A 20,629-nucleotide genomic window follows, 5' to 3' on the forward strand; every position below is an offset into this window, starting at 1 on the left:
CTACAAATATAGTTTTAAGTACTTTACAAAAACATCAATGCAAAAATTACCTACACAAAAACAATTTTTCAACAACCTATATTCTGCTTTTGGAACTGTAAAGTCTATCACAAATTAATACCACCGTTCTCAAGTTCACATGCAAAACAAGGCAATAGAGAATACAATAATTCACAAGTTTTCAGTTGAGTAAAAAGTTAAATTCATAAAGTTTTAATCCTTGGAATACAGAAGTATTTATGTCTTGAAGCTACAGTTATATTTCTAAATGCACGTTTACCTCTGACGTTTCCTCATCTTCAAAGAAAGCAGTTTTTGCTGCTCTCGGAGGTGGAGGTGGTTCACAATGCTGAAAAAAAGTATATTTGAAAACGTCACAAACAACTACTGATTTGTTTTTCTCAAAAAACACACGACACATTTGACAATGACTTTTAATATGATATTCAATAAATATTTTGTTCACATTTGGTTTATAAAAATGTGTGTGTGTGTGTAAAACACTGCACCTCTATTTTTAGTTTTATTTGGTAAGTATTTCCATCAGAATTATGTTAATACACTGGTAGGTGCTGGATATGACAAATGTAGAAAACCTGATGCATCATTCTTCTGTGCTGGATATGACAAATGTGGAAAAGCTGATCCATCATTCTTCTGTGCTGGATATGACAAATGTGGAAAAGCTGATCCATCATTCTTCTGTGCTGGATATGACAAATGTGGAAAACCTGATGCATCATTCTTCTGTGCTGGATATGACAAATGTGGAAAAGCTGATACATCATTCTTCTGTGCTGGATATGACAAATGTGGAAAACCTGGTGCATCATTCTTCTGTGCTGGATATGACAAATGTGGAAAACCTGATGCATCATTCTTCTGTGCTGGATATGACAAATGTGGAAAATCTGATACATCGTTCTTCTGTGCTGGATATGACAAATGTGGAAAAGCTGATACATCTTTCTTCTGTGCTGGATATGACAAATGTGGAAAACCTGATGCATCGTTCTTCTGTGCTGGATATGACAAATGTGGAAAACCTGATACATCGTTCTTCTGTGATGGATATGACAAATGTGGAAAAGCTGATACATCATTCTTCTGTGCTGGATATGACAAATGTGGAAAAGCTGATACATCATTCTTCTGTGCTGGATATGACAAATGTGGAAAACCTGATACATCATTCTTCTGTGCTGGATATGACAAATGTGGAAAAGCTGATACATCTTTCTTCTGTGCTGGATATGACAAATGTGGAAAACCTGATGCATCGTTCTTCTGTGCTGGATATGACAAATGTGGAAAACCTGATACATCGTTCTTCTGTGATGGATATGACAAATGTGGAAAAGCTGATACATCATTCTTCTGTGCTGGATATGACAAATGTGGAAAACCTGATACATCATTCTTCTGTGCTGGATATGACAAATGTGGAAAACCTGATACATCATTCTTCTGTGCTGGATATGACAAATGTGGAAGAGCTGATACATCATTCTTCTGTGCTTCACTCACAGGTTCATTAAATTACTGTCATTAAAACTTATTTCATTTGACACTAGTGTTACTGTCAGTAAAACTGTTATTTCAATTGACACTAGTGTTACTGTCAGTAAAACTGTTATTTGGTTTGACACTAGTGTTACTGTCAGTAAAACTGTTATTTGGTTTAATACTAGTGTTACTGTCAATAAATCTTATTTGGTTTAATACTAGTGTTACTGTCAATAAAGGATATGGTTTGACATTGGAGTTATTGTCAGTAAAACTTATTTGGTTTAACAGTGGAGTTACTGTCAATAAAACTATTATGTGGTTTAACACTAGTGTTATTTAATAAAACTATTATTTGGTTTAACATTAGTGTTATTGTCAATAAAACTGTTATTTGGGTTAACACTAGTGTAACTGAAGATATTTGGTCTAATGTCCCTTTTTAGCTTTTAAAGTAGAAAGAACTTCTCACAACTAATATTACATTCTGTACCAGAGTTGTTTTAGTTGTCATTTCTCTTACGGACAAAAAAAAGCATATAATGAAATTTATCACAATTCATACACTGGCAAACACAGGAATCTTCCAAGTATTCATGTCTGAAGAGACCATATACAGATGTTAAGTACTTTATACTAAAATAACTTTGGAATTTCACAACATTGTTAGACTCAATGTCACAGCTAACCATGATCCATCCAATACACCACACATCTTGATAACTGCTGTGTAGTAAAATTTACATTCCAAAAGACTCAACTGTAAAGCTGTCACATTCAAAACTTAGCCCCTCTTCCCTACTGCTTTCCATAAGACTATATGCTATTTAATGTATGAGGACTACAATTTTTCAGTGTGTACTTTAACTTGAGTTTTAGTGAAGCTAAATGAATAAACAAAATCATGAGATCACAAACGCTACATCGAGTGATTTGAATGGACTTCTGACAGCTCTTTGTGAACTTCTGCATCCACAAATTCTCATCTGTTATAAGATGCCATACTTTGGTTACTACAGTTGTTTTGTTAATGCATCACTGATGAGATAGTTGTAATAATTCGTGTTGCTTAGTTTTGTCTTCATGTTGTATGTATTCACACATTTGTATCAATTTTTGTCACCGATTGTCAACCCATGTCCTTTTGTTTTCAAATGCCATTAAGTATGAGGTCAATATTCAGCTTACAAACACTAATGCCATTAAGTATGAGGTCAATATTCAGCTTACAAACACTAATGCCATTAAGTATGAGGTCAATATTCAGCTTACAAACACTAATGCCATTAAGTATGAGGTCAATATTCAGCTTACAAACACTAATGCCATCAAGTATGAGGTCAATATTCAGCTTACAAACACTAAATACTCAACCCAGATAAATTCTCTATGATCTACGTGTATAAATATTTTGCACTAGAAAAAGTTGTTGCATAGATTTTCCAAAAGCAATCAATTTTCAGTGACATCACACTATGTGTGAAATGCTAAACAATGCCCACATATAGTTCTGATACTTGTCATTAAACTGGCTCTGAAATGACTTGAAATATTCATTTTAATATAATTTACTCAACCCTTTGTAGTTTGTTTTAAGTCTGTACTTTAAGATACCATCTCTACATCATAAGAATGTCAAACGTACCAAACTGATATATAATTTTATAATAACAGACAAGATGAACACAAATGCTGAATCTAGATAAGACAGAAATACATTTATACCAAAATCGAATGTTTGGAGACAATTATAAAAGATTAAAGAAACATTACTGAGTAAAGAGCACCAAACTAACCTGTATTATGTGAACAGGGTCTTCAGTCACAACTCCTTGTCTTTTTAGCATCTGGTATGCTTCAAAAATTTTTGGTTCTTGTTTTAATTCCACACTCCACTTGAACATCAACTCAATCACTTTTGTTTTTACTTTTGGAGATGCTCGGTTACCTAGGTACTGGTTTGTAAATAGAGTTTTTAATCAAACCTAAGAGATGTATGGTTATTCTGCTTTTAAACCTATCTTTAGTGTTGTACACGTGTCTGTTTTTCATTGTAAAGTTCAACTACAATATTTAAAATGAGAATTATGAAGTCAATGTACAATATTTAATTACAATAAAACCAACTTTTTTTCAAAATTAATCTGGTATTCTCAGCTGCATTGTAACAGTAAACCAGATAACAATTTGCAAGCCAGAAAGTATATCACTGACATTTGTACATTGCCAAATTAAACCTTTTATTCTTCTTGTAAACACTGTAATACACACAAGATAAAGGAAAATCTTTTTTTTTACAACTACATACAGTCATGTAAAAAAATTAAAACACCCTATGAAAGCCTGTGTATTTGTGTAACATTTTGGATATATAGATATTTAATCTCAATTTCAACAATCCTGAGAGATTATAGGAATATAACTAAACAATTAAACCTGTAATCAACTGAAAACTAAAAATGTCCCTCTAGTGGTTTCTTTGTGATATTTTTCTTCTCATGCCAGTTGAAACACAAACAAACATCAATATATATCAATATTAGCTACCAGTTATAATAAAAACTATCAATCCCCATTTTAAATAGTGAGGTACCTAGACAGGGGCTAGAGGGAGCTCACTGATAATTTTATTCTATGTAAAACTGTATGGGATGTACGGTCCACAAAAATTATTATCTCAAGAGCCTGTACAACATTAAATTTGCCACCAATTCCAAGAATAAATCTGCCTTTTCTATGTGTTAAAATGTCCTTATTATGTTTAATTTAATCCTAGTATGTAATTCAAAGTTAATATCTTTAATATTAGAACACTTTCAAACAATCTAAACAAGCAATTAAGAAATACTATTTTAAAAACTTACTTTTGGAGAAACAACTTTAATGAGTTCATTTAGGAATCTAAACTTGCCAACTTCACTGTGAAATGATGAACCACAGCTTTTAACACATTCTTCAAGTACCTAAATAAAACAGAAACAAGATGAACTCTGCAGTACAACATACATCATAAACAAGCCTACAAGTCTTAGTGTATTTATATTACCTCTATACAATTAAAAAAAATTACATATAAGTAATAAAAATGTTACTTCGCTTCTTTTACATTTCACAAACATAATATAACCAACACTACTGGTTAAAATTTATAATAATAGCATGTCTGTCGTACAGCTTGGTACAAAAATATCAAATGTATTCAAGCTTGTTTAACAGTCTGTGAGTGCTGGCTAACTCATAAAATACTTACTAAGTGATCTTTACTTCAAGATCATTACCAGTTATGGAGATAGTCATGTTTCAGTCTTTGTGACTTTCTCAAAATCAGGAGATTACCGTAAATTCCGGCGTATAAGTCGAGGTCTATAAGTTTGGCCTAAAAATCATGATTTTGACATGTACCTGCCGTATAAGTCGACCTCCTTCTCTGGCTCAAATTGCTTGGTCGGAATATTTCAGTCGGCATCAGCAGCGAGGTGTAGCTAAGGAAGTGATATTCAATAATCAACTGCGTCATCAGCAGACTTTGTTAGACGGCGCCATTTTCAAGAATTCTTATTATCCGCTGTGACTAGCTACGCCTCGCCTCTGGTCGGCATAAAAATGACAAATTTGCACTTTACAATAGAGAGCAAAAGTTCTATCACTACGTGTTCTGAGAATTCATTTTTGCTGACTCATTCGTGCACTTCGCCGCGCTTTCACTCACGTGACATTTCGTTTGCCAAAGTAAAGTGAGAAATCTGCGTTGATTGGCCAACATGACATGCTTGCTTCGACAAATAAGGCTTTCACTAAAAGAAGAAGTGTCACGCTTATGCACCTTACGGTATTCCTGTCTAGACAAATTTATTGATTTTCTTTTATCTGGTGTGTCTAACCTTGCTATGCTTAGCTAGGAAATTAGCTGACCAATCGACTCTGAATGAATTTTAACTGTCTATCCAGTTTCAATTTCCAGTTTCAAAATGTCAGTTACAAATTTCAGTGACAAATTTTTAAATAATTATAAATCGTTAAAGCAAGATGTCCAGTCAACCACGAAGAAGGATGAAATATGATGCAGCATTCAAGATAAAAGTCGTTCAAGCAGCCAAAGACAGTAGCAACAGCGCAGCAGGTCGGCACTATTGCATAAGTGAAAAATTGGTCAGAGATTGGAGGAAGGCAGAAAACACTATCAAAGAATTGCCCTTAACCAAATGTGCGAATCGTGGTCAAAATCAAGAAAAATGGCCAAGATTAGAGAAGGAAGTAGCGACATGGGTGTTATCTGAACGTCAATGTGGCAGAATCGTAACAAGAGCCCTTATCCCGACTGAATGCTTTACAATGGGCAGCTAAGAATAAAGAAGACAGCATGGATTTTAAGGCAACAGTCAGTTGGTGTTCTCGTTTTATGCATCGTCATGATCTGGTCATTCGTCAAAAGACAAAAATTGCTCAACAGCTACCGAAAGATTTGAGCTACAAGATCACGCAATTCCAGACCTTCGTCATCAATCAAAGTAAACGAAATGAATACGATATGGCTCACATTGGAAATATGGACGAAACGCCCATGTTTTTTTGATGTCGTCGGCAACACTACAATTAAAAAAAGGAGAAAAGACAGTTCTGGTGAAGACCACAGGGCACTAAAAAACAACATTTCACCGTTGTATTGGCCTGCCTCGCCGATGGAACGAAACTGCCGCCTATGATAATATTTAAAAGAAAACGATGCCAAAGACAAGTTTCCGTTAGGAGTCGTGGTTCATGTACAAGAAAAGGATGGATGGACAATAGTGGATGTGTCAAATGGATTAATGAAGTGTGGGCCCGTCGGCCAGGCGCCATGCTTAAACCCAAATCGTTGTTAGTGTGGGACATGTTCAAGTCACATTTAACGGATACTACTGAAAAAAAGCATTAAAATCGAAAAAAACAGATATGGCTGTGATTCCAGGTGGATTAACATCTGTACTGCAACCTCTGGATGTATCGTTAAATAAACCATTTAAGGATTCTATGCGCACCAAGTGGAATGAGTGGATAGCATCGGGTCAAAAAACTTACACTGCCGCCGGAAATATGCGTGCTGCATCTTTGCCTACAGTGTGTCAGTGGGTAAAAAATTCCTGGGACTCTATTGATCTAAAATCGTTGTCAACTCATTCAAAAATGCTCAATTACCAATGCGATGGACGGTACGGAGGATGATACGTTATGGGAAGAGGATGACGATATCCCCTCATCACCAGTGGAGCATGACATTATTCCAGAAGAGGATCCTTACGATGACCATTTGAATGGTGAGGAATGGGACTTTGTGTTTGATCGATCTCATATTGAGTAGGATTACTAGTATTTTACTATTTTCTAAATAAATACCTATATGTCATATCATATAATTTTGATTTGCAATGGTTTTCTCGAATCTGAATTTACTAGAATTCATGTCATGAAAAACGTCACCGCCATATAAGTCGAGGATGGATTTTTAAACTTGAAATTTGGTGTTAAATTTTCGACTTATAAGCCGGAATTTAACAATAACTTCATATTACCATCTAGTTAAGGTAACAATGTGGTTGTGATTGAGATACGAGATAACAATAACTTCATATTACCAGCTAGTTAGTGTAACAACGTGGTTGTGATTGAGATACGAGACAACAATAACTTCATATTACCATCTAGTTAGTGTAACAACGTGGTTGTGATTGAGATACGAGATAACAATAACTTCATATTACCATCTAGTTAGTGTAACAACGTGGTTGTGATTGAGATACGAGATAACAATAACTTCATATTACCATCTAGTTAGTGTAACAACGTGGTTGTGATTGAGATACGAGATAACAATAACTTCATATTACCATCTAGTTAGTGTAACAATGTGGTTGTGATTGAGATCTGAGATAACAATAACTTCATATTACCATCTAGTTAGTGTAACAACGTGGTTGTGATTGAGATACGAGATAACAATAACTTCATATTACCAACTAGTTAGTGTAACAACGTGGTTGTGATTGAGATACAAGATAACAATAACTTCATATTACCATCTAGTTAGTGTAACAATGTGGTTGTGATTGAGATACGAGATAACAATAACTTCATATTACCATCTAGCTAGTGTAACAATGTGGTTGTGATTGAGATATGAGATAACAATAACTTCATATTACCAGCTAGTTAGTGTAACAATGTGGTTGTGATTGAGATATTAGATAACAATGATAACTTCATATTACTGTTAGTATGGTAATATAGTAATACACAACAATAATTAAAATATTCTGCATTTCAAATTACTGAATGAACACTTCTCCTAAACCAGTCATATTCATAATCAACACAAGCCAATCATAAACACTGTGAACACTTCATCTCTAAACCAGTCAGATTCGTAATCAACATGAGTCAATCAAAAACACTGAACATTAAAATCTCTAAACAAGTCAATTTCACAATTAACCCAAGAGAGCCGAGAAAAATAACATAGCTTTATCATCACCCAAAAGTCAGTTTGATGACATAACAGTTAACGTATTATATTTATTCTTGAGAGCCAAGAAGAGTAACACGGACTACATCATCATCAAAACGTCTTAAATGTAACGTAACTTCATTAACTGAAGATGTCCTTCAGTACAGAATAGATTCTATCACAATGTTACTAAAGATACCACACTAACAAATTTTATAGTTTCAATCATGTGCATGGAGTTAATCTTACATTTTTAAAAATAGTTATTAGTCATTACTGATACTTTTAATATCTAAAACACAATAAATTTTACCAGAGTGGTTTAGATTTCTCTCTTGAATATTCTAAGATGCCTGTTAGATATTAATCACAACATGTAGTAAACAATTTAAGTTTGAAGGACAAAGCTACACAATGGGCTATCTATGCTCTTCACACCACAGGTATCGAAAACCACCTTTCTAGTATTGTAAATCTAAAGACGTATTGCTGTGTCACCTGGGGTGATAATTCATTAAGATAGCCAGTGGTTCAGAAACATTTAGTTCTTAGTTGATCACTGTTGTAGTTTTAATAAAATAGGTTGTATTAAGAGTGTGAATTTTTATTTACAAGTTTTAGATTTACTAATTTAAATGTTTTTCTTATTTAAAATTTTACCTGACAGAAACACTTTCAAATAATCACACAGACTTCTAAAATAATCCAAGACAGTCAAGTTAGGTCTATTTTTTTAACAGCATATTTTTTGCTTCATACAAGAAATTGTTATTTATATTCATTCATTCAATAATAACAGTCATTTAGTAATATAACTTTAAAATCACAGTGAAAGAGAAAATAAATTATACCAAACTTTATTGTAGTGTTTCTCATTTCTGAAGAGAACGTAACTCGTGAGCAAGAAACCATGACGTAAAACATTATGCAACTGATGGACTAACAGAGAAAACTAGTTATAACAAAAGAGAAGACACTGCTTATTGTTGACAGGACCATCTTGTGAGAAGGAAAGAGTAAAGTAAAATTACATTGTACAATGAATTAAGTAACAGAGAAAACCAGTTATAACAAAAGAGAAGACACTGCTTATTGTTGACAGGACCATCTTGTGAGAAGGAAAGAGTAAAGTAAAATTACATTGTACAATGAATTAAGTAACAGAGAAAACCAGTTATAACAAAGAGAAGACACTGCTTATTGTTGACAGGACCATCTTGTGAGAAGGAAAGAGTAAAGTAAAATTACATTGTACAATGAATTAAGTAACAGAGAAAACCAGTTATAACAAAAGAGAAGACACTGCTTATTGTTGACAGGACCATCTTGTGAGAAGGAAAGAGTAAAGTAAAATTACATTGTACAATGAATTAAGTAACAGAGAAAACCAGTTATAACAAAAGAGAAGACACTGCTTATTGTTGACAGGACCATCTTGTGAGAAGGAAAGAGTAAAGTAAAATTACATTGTACAATGAATTAAGTAACAGAGAAAACTAGTTATAACAAAAAGAGAAGACACTGCTTATTGTTGACAGGACCATCTTGTGAGAAGGAAAGAGTAAAGTAAAATTACATTGTACAATGAATTAAGTAACAGAGAAAACCAGTTATAACAAAAGAGAAGACACTGCTTATTGTTGACAGGACCATCTTGTGAGAAGGAAAGAGTAAAGTAAAATTACATTGTACAATGAATTAAGTAACAGAGAAAACCAGTTATAACAAAAGAGAAGACACTGCTTATTGTTGACAGGACCATCTTGTGAGAAGGAAAGAGTAAAGTAAAATTACATTGTACAATGAATTAAGTAACAGAGAAAACCAGTTATAAAAAAAGAGAAGACACTGCTTATTGTTGACAGGACCATCTTGTGAGAAGGAAAGAGTGAAGTAAAATTACATTGTACAATGAATTAAGTAACAGAGAAAACCAGTTATAACAAAAAGAGAAGACACTGCTTATTGTTGACAGGACCATCTTGTGAGAAGGAAAGAGTAAAGTAAAATTACATTGTACAATGAATTAAGTAACAGAGAAAACCAGTTATAACAAAAGAGAAGACACTGCTTATTGTTGACAGGACCATCTTGTGAGAAGGAAAGAGTAAAGTAAAATTACATTGTACAATGAATTAAGTAACAGAGAAAACCAGTTATAACAAAAGAGAAGACACTGCTTATTGTTGACAGGACCATCTTGTGAGAAGGAAAGAGTAAAGTAAAATTACATTGTACAATGAATTAAGTAACAGAGAAAACCAGTTATAACAAAAGAGAAGACACTGCTTATTGTTGACAGGACCATCTTGTGAGAAGGAAAGAGTAAAGTAAAATTACATTGTACAATGAATTAAGTAACAGAGAAAACCAGTTATAACAAAAGAGAAGACACTGCTTATTGTTGACAGGACCATCTTGTGAGAAGGAAAGAGTAAAGTAAAATTACATTGTACAATGAATTAAGTAACAGAGAAAACCAGTTATAACAAAAGAGAAGACACTGCTTATTGTTGACAGGACCATCTTGTGAGAAGGAAAGAGTAAAGTAAAATTACATTGTACAATGAATTAAGTAACAGAGAAAACCAGTTATAACAAAAGAGAAGACACTGCTTATTGTTGACAGGACCATCTTGTGAGAAGGAAAGAGTAAAGTAAAATTACATTGTACAATGAATTAAGTAACAGAGAAAACCAGTTATAACAAAAGAGAAGACACTGCTTATTGTTGACAGGACCATCTTGTGAGAAGGAAAGAGTAAAGTAAAATTACATTGTACAATGAATTAAGTAACAGAGAAAACCAGTTATAACAAAAGAGAAGACACTGCTTATTGTTGACAGGACCATCTTGTGAGAAGGAAAGAGTGAAGTAAAATTACATTGTACAATGAATTAAGTAACAGAGAAAACCAGTTATAACAAAAGAGAAGACACTGCTTATTGTTGACAGGACCATCTTGTGAGAAGGAAAGAGTAAAGTAAAATTACATTGTACAATGAATTAAGTAACAGAGAAAACTAGTTATAACAAAAGAGAAGACACTGCTTATTGTTGACAGGACCATCTTGTGAGAAGGAAAGAGTAAAGTAAAATTACATTGTACAATGAATTAAGTAACAGAGAAAACCAGTTATAACAAAAGAGAAGACACTGCTTATTGTTGACAGGACCATCTTGTGAGAAGGAAAGAGTAAAGTAAAATTACATTGTACAATGAATTAAGTAACAGAGAAAACCAGTTATAACAAAAGAGAAGACACTGCTTATTGTTGACAGGACCATCTTGTGAGAAGGAAAGAGTAAAGTAAAATTACATTGTACAATGAATTAAGTAACAGAGAAAACCAGTTATAACAAAAGAGAAGACTGCTTATTGTTGACAGGACCATCTTGTGAGAAGGAAAGAGTAAAGTAAAATTACATTGTACAATGAATTAAGTAACAGAGAAAACCAGTTATAACAAAAAGAGAGACACTGCTTATTGTTGACAGGACCATCTTGTGAGAAGGAAAGAGTAAAGTAAAATTACATTGTACAATGAATTAAGTAACAGAGAAAACCAGTTATAACAAAAAGAGAAGACACTGCTTATTGTTGACAGGACCATCTTGTGAGAAGGAAAGAGTAAAGTAAAATTACATTGTACAATGAATTAAGTAACAGAGAAAACCAGTTATAAAAAAAAGAGAAGACACTGCTTATTGTTGACAGGACCATCTTGTGAGAAGGAAAGAGTAAAGTAAAATTACATTGTACAATGAATTAAGTAACAGAGAAAACCAGTTATAACAAAAAAAGAAGACACTGCTTATTGTTGACAGGACCATCTTGTGAGAAGGAAAGAGTAAAGTAAAATTACATTGTACAATGAATTAAGTAACAGAGAAAACCAGTTATAACAAAAAAAGAAGACACTGCTTATTGTTGACAGGACCATCTTGTGAGAAGGAAAGAGTAAAAGTAAAATTACATTGTACAATGAATTAAGTAACAGAGAAAACCAGTTATAACAAAAGAGAAGACACTGCTTATTGTTGACAGGACCATCTTGTGAGAAGGAAAGAGTAAAGTAAAATTACATTGTACAATGAATTAAGTAACAGAGAAAACCAGTTATAACAAAAGAGAAGACACTGCTTATTGTTGACAGGACCATCTTGTGAGAAGGAAAGAGTAAAGTAAAATTACATTGTACAATGAATTAAGTAACAGAGAAAACCAGTTATAACAAAAGAGAAGACTGCTTATTGTTGACAGGACCATCTTGTGAGAAGGAAAGAGTAAAGTAAAATTACATTGTACAATGAATTAAGTAACAGAGAAAACCAGTTATAACAAAAGAGAAGACACTGCTTATTGTTGACAGGACCATCTTGTGAGAAGGAAAGAGTGAAGTAAAATTACATTGTACAATGAATTAAGTAACAGAGAAAACCAGTTATAACAAAAGAGAAGACACTGCTTATTGTTGACAGGACCATCTTGTGAGAAGGAAAGAGTAAAGTAAAATTACATTGTACAATGAATTAAGTAACAGAGAAAACCAGTTATAAAAAAAAGAGAAGACACTGCTTATTGTTGACAGGACCATCTTGTGAGAAGGAAAGAGTGAAGTAAAATTACATTGTACAATGAATTAAGTAACAGAGAAAACCAGTTATAACAAAAAGAGAAGACACTGCTTATTGTTGACAGGACCATCTTGTGAGAAGGAAAGAGTAAAGTAAAATTACATTGTACAATGAATTAAGTAACAGAGAAAACCAGTTATAACAAAAGAGAAGACACTGCTTATTGTTGACAGGACCATCTTGTGAGAAGGAAAGAGTGAAGTAAAATTACATTGTACAATGAATTAAGTAACAGAGAAAACCAGTTATAACAAAAGAGAAGACTGCTTATTGTTGACAGGACCATCTTGTGAGAAGGAAAGAGTAAAGTAAAATTACATTGTACAATGAATTAAGTAACAGAGAAAACCAGTTATAACAAAAGAGAAGACACTGCTTATTGTTGACAGGACCATCTTGTGAGAAGGAAAGAGTAAAGTAAAATTACATTGTACAATGAATTAAGTAACAGAGAAAACCAGTTATATAAAAAAGAGAAGACACTGCTTATTGTTGACAGGACCATCTTGTGAGAAGGAAAGAGTAAAGTAAAATTACATTGTACAATGAATTAAGTAACAGAGAAAACCAGTTATAAAAAAGAGAAGACACTGCTTATTGTTGACAGGACCATCTTGTGAGAAGGAAAGAGTGAGAAGGAAAGAGTAAAGTAAAATTACATTGTACAATGAATTAAGTAACAGAGAAAACCAGTTATAACAAAAGAGAAGACACTGCTTATTGTTGACAGGACCATCTTGTGAGAAGGAAAGAGTAAAAGTAAAATTACATTGTACAATGAATTAAGTAACAGAGAAAACCAGTTATAACAAAAGAGAAGACACTGCTTATTGTTGACAGGACCATCTTGTGAGAAGGAAAGAGTAAAGTAAAATTACATTGTACAATGAATTAAGTAACAGAGAAAACCAGTTATAACAAAAGAGAAGACACTGCTTATTGTTGACAGGACCATCTTGTGAGAAGGAAAGAGTAAAGTAAAATTACATTGTACAATGAATTAAGTAACAGAGAAAACCAGTTATAACAAAAGAGAAGACACTGCTTATTGTTGACAGGACCATCTTGTGAGAAGGAAAGAGTAAAGTAAAATTACATTGTACAATGAATTAAGTAACAGAGAAAACTAGTTATAACAAAAGAGAAGACACTGCTTATTGTTGACAGGACCATCTTGTGAGAAGGAAAGAGTAAAGTAAAATTACATTGTACAATGAATTAAGTAACAGAGAAAACCAGTTATAACAAAAGAGAAGACACTGCTTATTGTTGACAGGACCATCTTGTGAGAAGGAAAGAGTAAAGTAAAATTACATTGTACAATGAATTAAGTAACAGAGAAAACCAGTTATAACAAAAGAGAAGACACTGCTTATTGTTGACAGGACCATCTTGTGAGAAGGAAAGAGTAAAGTAAAATTACATTGTACAATGAATTAAGTAACAGAGAAAACTAGTTATAACAAAAGAGAAGACACTGCTTATTGTTGACAGGACCATCTTGTGAGAAGGAAAGAGTAAAGTAAAATTACATTGTACAATGAATTAAGTAACAGAGAAAACCAGTTATAAAAAAAAGAGAAGACACTGCTTATTGTTGACAGGACCATCTTGTGAGAAGGAAAGAGTAAAGTAAAATTACATTGTACAATGAATTAAGTAACAGAGAAAACCAGTTATAACAAAAGAGAAGACACTGCTTATTGTTGACAGGACCATCTTGTGAGAAGGAAAGAGTAAAGTAAAATTACATTGTACAATGAATTAAGTAACAGAGAAAACCAGTTATAACAAAAGAGAAGACACTGCTTATTGTACAATGAATTAAGTAACAGAGAAAACCAGTTATAACAAAAAGAGAAGACACTGCTTATTGTACAATGAATTAAGTAACAGAGAAAACCAGTTATAACAAAAGAGAAGACACTGCTTATTGTACAATGAATTAAGTAACAGAGAAAACCAGTTATAACAAAAGAGAAGACACTGCTTATTGTACAATGAATTAAGTAACAGAGAAAACCAGTTATAACAAAAGAGAAGACACTGCTTATTGTACAATGAATTAAGTAACAGAGAAAACCAGTTATACCAGGAGTGAATGCAGTGCTTCTCCTTCCTGAGGAGACTGGATCTTATGAGCCAGAAACCGCAGTGCTGTTTGGTATCCATCATCTTCCTTGCTGATTTGGCTGCAGAATTCTTTAACAGCTTCTTTATCAGGCTGAGGATCCAGAGGATTAGTGGCTTTTGCTATTAAAATAAAAACAATTATTGGAAAAAACAAAACATAAAGAAATACAAGTTAAAGAAAATGTTTGATGAAAAATATTATGCCTCACTTTTCCAAATAAAAGTGACTTAAGTTTTTATGTTACAAGATTATTGTATATTTTCCTCAAATTTGTGACTTAACCAAGTCAAAATCCCTAATGTGGTGAAGAATTTTAACATTGTGAAATATTGTAGTACTAATTTTTCACCTACGATTATTGTATCATTTAGACTTGACCCAAAGTAGCCCAAAACTAGAAAAATAACTTAAACTGACTTTTAAACAACTTCCAAGATGGTTGTTTAACTTCCACTTGTTAAAACAAAAGGTTTACTGCTGTTTTCATTGTAAACTTGTCCAAAAATATGTATATTCCAATAACTAAAGTATATGATTAAAAAAAGTAACAAAGCAATCAAGATGAGTTTAAAAATACAAAACATTGTAACACAGGAAATAACAAGTGTATTTCATTCACATGTGAAACAAAACATTGTGACACAGGAAATAACAAGTGTATTTCATTAACATCTGAAACAAAACATTGTGACACAGGAAATAACAAGTGTATTTCATTAACATCTGAAACAAAACATTGTAACACAGGAAATAACAAGTGTATTTCATTAACATCTGAAACAAAACATTGTGACACAGGAAATAACAAGTGTATTTCATTAACATCTGAAACAAAACATTGTAACACAGGAAATAACAAGTGTATTTCATTCACATGTGAAACAAAACATTGTAACACAGGAAATAACAAGTGTATTTCATTAACATCTGAAACAAAACATTGTGACACAGGAAATAACAAGTGTATTTCATTAACATCTGAATGGACATCCAAGACAACATATAATTTTTTGCTCTCAAAAACAAAGAACGTTCCTTTACATTTCTACTTTTATATGTTGTTGTTTTATTATAAACTTCAAACTCCCTGTTCCTCTGTTTCCTTGGTAACTTTCTATTTCATCATTATCATGCTGATGTTGGATAAATGTATCATCATAATCTGAATCAGGTTGACATCATTATATCTTTAGTTCAAACATGTTTGTAAAATGTGATTTTTTTTGTGTACAACATAATCACACATTTCATAAAAGCCTGCCAATTTCTGAGAAGATACAGGATTATAGTGAACATTCTTTCTGTTAAAGACCCCATCTCATTTAATAATTCTTGTGCTGCTCTAAGACCATTAACAGACACAACTTTTGTTCCAAATTGTTTAATCCTTTTACAGTAACATGAGGAAGATTTCTTATAAAATTAAGCCAAGTTCTCCTTACATTTTAGTATATAAATCTCCATTAGAAGCTTAATACTGTAAAAGTAACCTATCAGTTTAGTTGGTCCAGGACTTCTGTCTGTGCCTAATTGTATACTGCATTACTAGTCCAAATGAAACTCTTTATCAGAACTTTCAGATTCAAGATAAGTTATTATGGGTCCAAACTCTTGCAACCTTCTAGCCACAGCATTAACCTTATGACGATGGAGCCCAGTCGACAGTACTGACCCAGTAGCTAGTTGTCTGCCTGTTTTATACACACTTTATCAAACAAGCCAAAAGGGTATTGACAATTGTCACCAAAAAAAGTATACAGTTAGAATCATGCTCATGCTAGTCCACCCACATTCTCAAAAAACATATTAGCTCGGATCACCTTCCTGTATTGTCAGCAGTTGCATTAAAAAAGCAATAACTGTGTAGATACAATTCAAAATCATATTTGCCCTACCTACCAAGCAACAATATCGTTTCTTATATTTACCTTATTCATGTTGTTTATCTGTGTTAATACTTTAACAAAGGATCATACAGCTATTTCAGATAAATAATCATACTGTATTAGTTCCATCTGGTGTCCACAATTATTAGTAATACTTTTCTACAGAAAAATTTTATGAACAGTCACACTTAAAGCTTTGTTAAACCTTGTATTCTTCAACTTAGAATTTGTTTATTTTTGAATTTCACACAAAGCTACATGAGAGCTATACCACGCTAGCCATCCCTAATTTTGCAGTATGAGACTAGAGGGAAGGCAGCTAGTCATCACCACCCACTGCCAATTCTTAAGCTACTCTTTTACCAACAAAGAGTGAGATTAATCATCACATTATAATGCCTCCATGGCTGAAAGGGCAAGTATGTTTGGTGTGACAGAGAATTAAACCCATGACCCTTAGATTATGAGTCAAGTGCCTTATCCACCTGGCCATGCCAAGCCATTCAACTTTAAGTATGAAATATGGTTATCTGGATGAACAATCATAATGATAAAGTAGACATTGTAGTATGCACTCAAATAAGTGATATACTGAATGTGATATATCAATATCAAATTCAACATTTATGTACACAAACATATGTTTCTGACAAAAGAGATTCATAATATTTTGTAAACTTAAAAAAGTAATGTTATTATTATTATTATTGTAATATGAAATGATCTTCTACACATTAGTTGGTTAAATGTAATTTATTATTTCAAAACAGTGTTTTAACTCTAGAGTAAATACAAAACTCCAACTAGTCAGCTAGAGAATTGAAGAAAACAAATGAGTTGTCTTGATGTCAAATATCTTTTACAAATGAAGAATTATTTATTTTCTAATAATAATGTATGCCACAATTCTCACCAAGGGTTCCAATTATTGCATAAAATACAGAAATATTCCACAGATTTGTTGCATCTATTATGTCCTAGACAAAGGCTTTATATGACATTTTACATCTCACACATCTTTAAAATCAGAAAACTCTAGCAAAACGAGAAATGTTTTATTTTCTTCTTCTCCTTCTTATCTGTTATTATTCCATGGAGGAACCACAATTATTAAGTTATTACAATTTATAAACAACATTATTAAACATTCAACAATCTTTTATTATACTATTGTAATTCACTTTATTGTTATACAGCAGATATATGAGTTATAAACTACTCTCTGTGGTACAATTATTGTAACAGTAACAAATGTATTTCATTAAACTAGCATAATATACACAATTTAGTAGGAATTTAAACAGTAGACCTCACATTCTCAAATTTAAAAGATAGTAAAACTGTTTAAAAGTTAAATTCTAAATTAAATTATTTAATTTTAATTTGAATTTAATGTACATCTTTAAATGTAAACGAAACGTGTAAAGTTTCGAGGATTACGTCATGAAAAAAGAAAAAAAATTAAAAGCACATTAAAAGTTGGAGTTCGTACCGCAAAATGTTCAATTTACAACTAACTAGTTCTCTTGATAACTTAAACTTGACTAAAAAGCGGTCCACAATATGTTAAATTTCAAAAGTTAAAAGGTGTTTTTTGTTTCTATTTAGGTGATTACTAAAAACAATATTGTAGTCGGTACTCTTTGTAAGTTCCTGATTAAAACGTAAAAGTATATTAAAATGGCAAAATCATTACAAAATATATACCGGTACACTAAGCCTTATTGGTATTACTATTAATTATTCTCCGTATTATTTTCGTTTGATCCTGCTCCTATTTCAGGTTCGTCAGAAATCGTTAAATATTTGAGATCTGTTTCGTAATAATAAAGCGATAAATTGATTTATATATATTATATATTAATTACGTACCTAAAAGCTTTTCAATCGAATAATCATCTCCCATCCTCACAACGTCTATACGACCTCAAATACCTCGTACTGAATCGTGATATTCAGATGTTAACACTAAATTACAAACTAACGAAAATAATGCGCGAGAGGACGCTTAGTATCTTCTATTTAACTACACAATAAAAATAGCAATAAACCATTAACCTTCATTTTAAGGCAAAATTTTACTTGAGGTAATATGTTACAAAGACAGGAAGTTGTCTTTCAGATATTACCCATCATGTCCCCCAATTACGTAGCAAGCTACTGTTATCAACAGAAGATAAAATAAATAAAACATTTTTGATTTATGATATTAGACTATCAAAACGTTTTGGCTTAAATACAATAAGTACAATGGTAGGATAAAAATTAGCTTTTCAGATCGCAATATCTACATATTTCTTATCACTTATTATAAACTAACGGACCCTGAACCTGTGGCTGACATTTACAGGTCGTTGTTATGCGGATTTTATTTCTTTAATCAAGTTACGAACAATCATTAGTAGGCCAAATTATTTATATAAACCAATGCCAAAGTTGAGGTTCATTTTCGGGGATTTCATTTGAAACTGTTTTCACGAAATAACCATGTTCCCTAAGGAGTTAGGTGAAAGGTATTACCATTGTGTAAACCTCTGGATCAAAACGATTCGTTTGGCACAATTTAAGGGATGGTAAGTCCAACAGTATAGGAGACGAGGTCTTGTTGAAATCTACGGGTTTTCCAAGGTCGTGGGGCGAAAAGTTTTACCTGTGTACAGACATACCTCGGGGCCGAAAAGAGGTCTATTTTGAAGTAGGTGCAACCAGCGATTTAGGAGTTACATGACGGACACAGATATTGAATTTTATTATATCACGAATTACTTGTATCAGCAATACCAAGCGTAGGGCGCGCGGATACTGGATTGGATTTTATTATTCATCAGGATCTCTACAGCTTATCCTCAGATCTATATATGGCTGGAAGAATTTTAAAAAGACGAGCTTGCTTGCCGCGCAGAAAGCACTGTTGTTTCATACAAGTTAGGTCCGACGTGACCATGTGGTTAAGACGCTCCACTCGTAATATTAGGGTTGCAGGTTCCAATTCCCGTTGCACAAAACATGCTCACCCTTTCAACCGTGAGGACGTTATAATGTCTGATCAATCCCATTATTATTTGGTAAAAGAGTAGTGCAAGAGTTGGTGGTCTTACATTGCTAAATTAGTGACGGCTAGCACAGATAGCCCTCGAGTAGCTTTGTGCGAAATTCAAACACAAACACTCAACTTAGTCAGCTTCTACACATATACTCTTTCCAGAGCAGAAGCTCAGTCAACTATCTCTTACTAAAGACAACATATTGGGATTCTAGTTATAATGCCCAAAATGACCGATAGAAGACAGCGCTTGAATTTATCACTTTATGTTTTGTTTTTTTTTTTTTATAGCACAGCCACTTCGAAGGAAATCGAACTCGTGATTTTAATCTTGTAAATCCTTAGAGTTACTGCTGTCCCAGAAGGGTACATTATCAAAATCATAAACAGTAATATTTCTTTTTATCAACTAGACTTTATAACTTGTTTAGTCATAACAAGTTAAACTGGTATCTCAACATAATAATGATCTTCTGATTCTGAAATGATATTGAAGCCCTAAACATAAAGTAAGATCTCAGCATTCTAGGACATTTACAACATTTAAACATCTGACGACTTTAGCCGAAAAAAAAATAGTATTTTTACATTTTATAAAACTAGAGCCAAAGTATCTAGTCATTTTATATTTGTTTGTTTTGGAATTTCGCACAAAACTACTCGAGGGCTATCTGTGCTAGCCGTCTCTAATTTAGCAGTGTAAGGGAAGGCAGCTAGTCATCACCACCCACCGCCAACTCTTGGGCTATTCTTTTACCAACGAAAAGTGGGATTGACCTTCATATTATAACGCCCCCACGGCTGGGAGGGCGAGAATGTTTAGCGCGACGCGGGCGCGAACCCGCGACCCTCTGATTACGAGTCGCGCGCCTTACGCGCTTGGTCATGCTGGGCCCCATTTTATATTTAATGATTGAAATGTGTTTACGACACTATTATA

The 20,629-nt window shown here is 32.9% G+C and overlaps 1 pseudogene across 1 annotated transcript in view; it reads right to left on the reverse strand.

Moving 5' to 3' along the window:
* LOC143226979 (ADP-ribosylation factor-binding protein GGA1-like) overlaps positions 1-18,702 on the reverse strand; it is a 70,753-nt pseudogene extending 52,051 nt beyond the window's left edge. Inside the window, exons 1-5 of the transcript XR_013014819.1 lie at positions 18,519-18,702; positions 14,719-14,879; positions 4,371-4,469; positions 3,303-3,461; positions 281-349 (exon numbers count right to left, since the gene is read on the reverse strand). The product of XR_013014819.1 is annotated as an ADP-ribosylation factor-binding protein GGA1-like (transcript). The remainder of the gene's footprint in view (positions 1-280; positions 350-3,302; positions 3,462-4,370; positions 4,470-14,718; positions 14,880-18,518) is intronic.
* Between the last annotated feature and the right edge of the window lie 1,927 nt (positions 18,703-20,629).

Source organism: Tachypleus tridentatus, chromosome 9, assembly GCF_004210375.1.
Source record: "Tachypleus tridentatus isolate NWPU-2018 chromosome 9, ASM421037v1, whole genome shotgun sequence".
In the NCBI taxonomy this organism is placed as follows: Eukaryota; Metazoa; Arthropoda; class Merostomata; order Xiphosura; family Limulidae; genus Tachypleus; species Tachypleus tridentatus.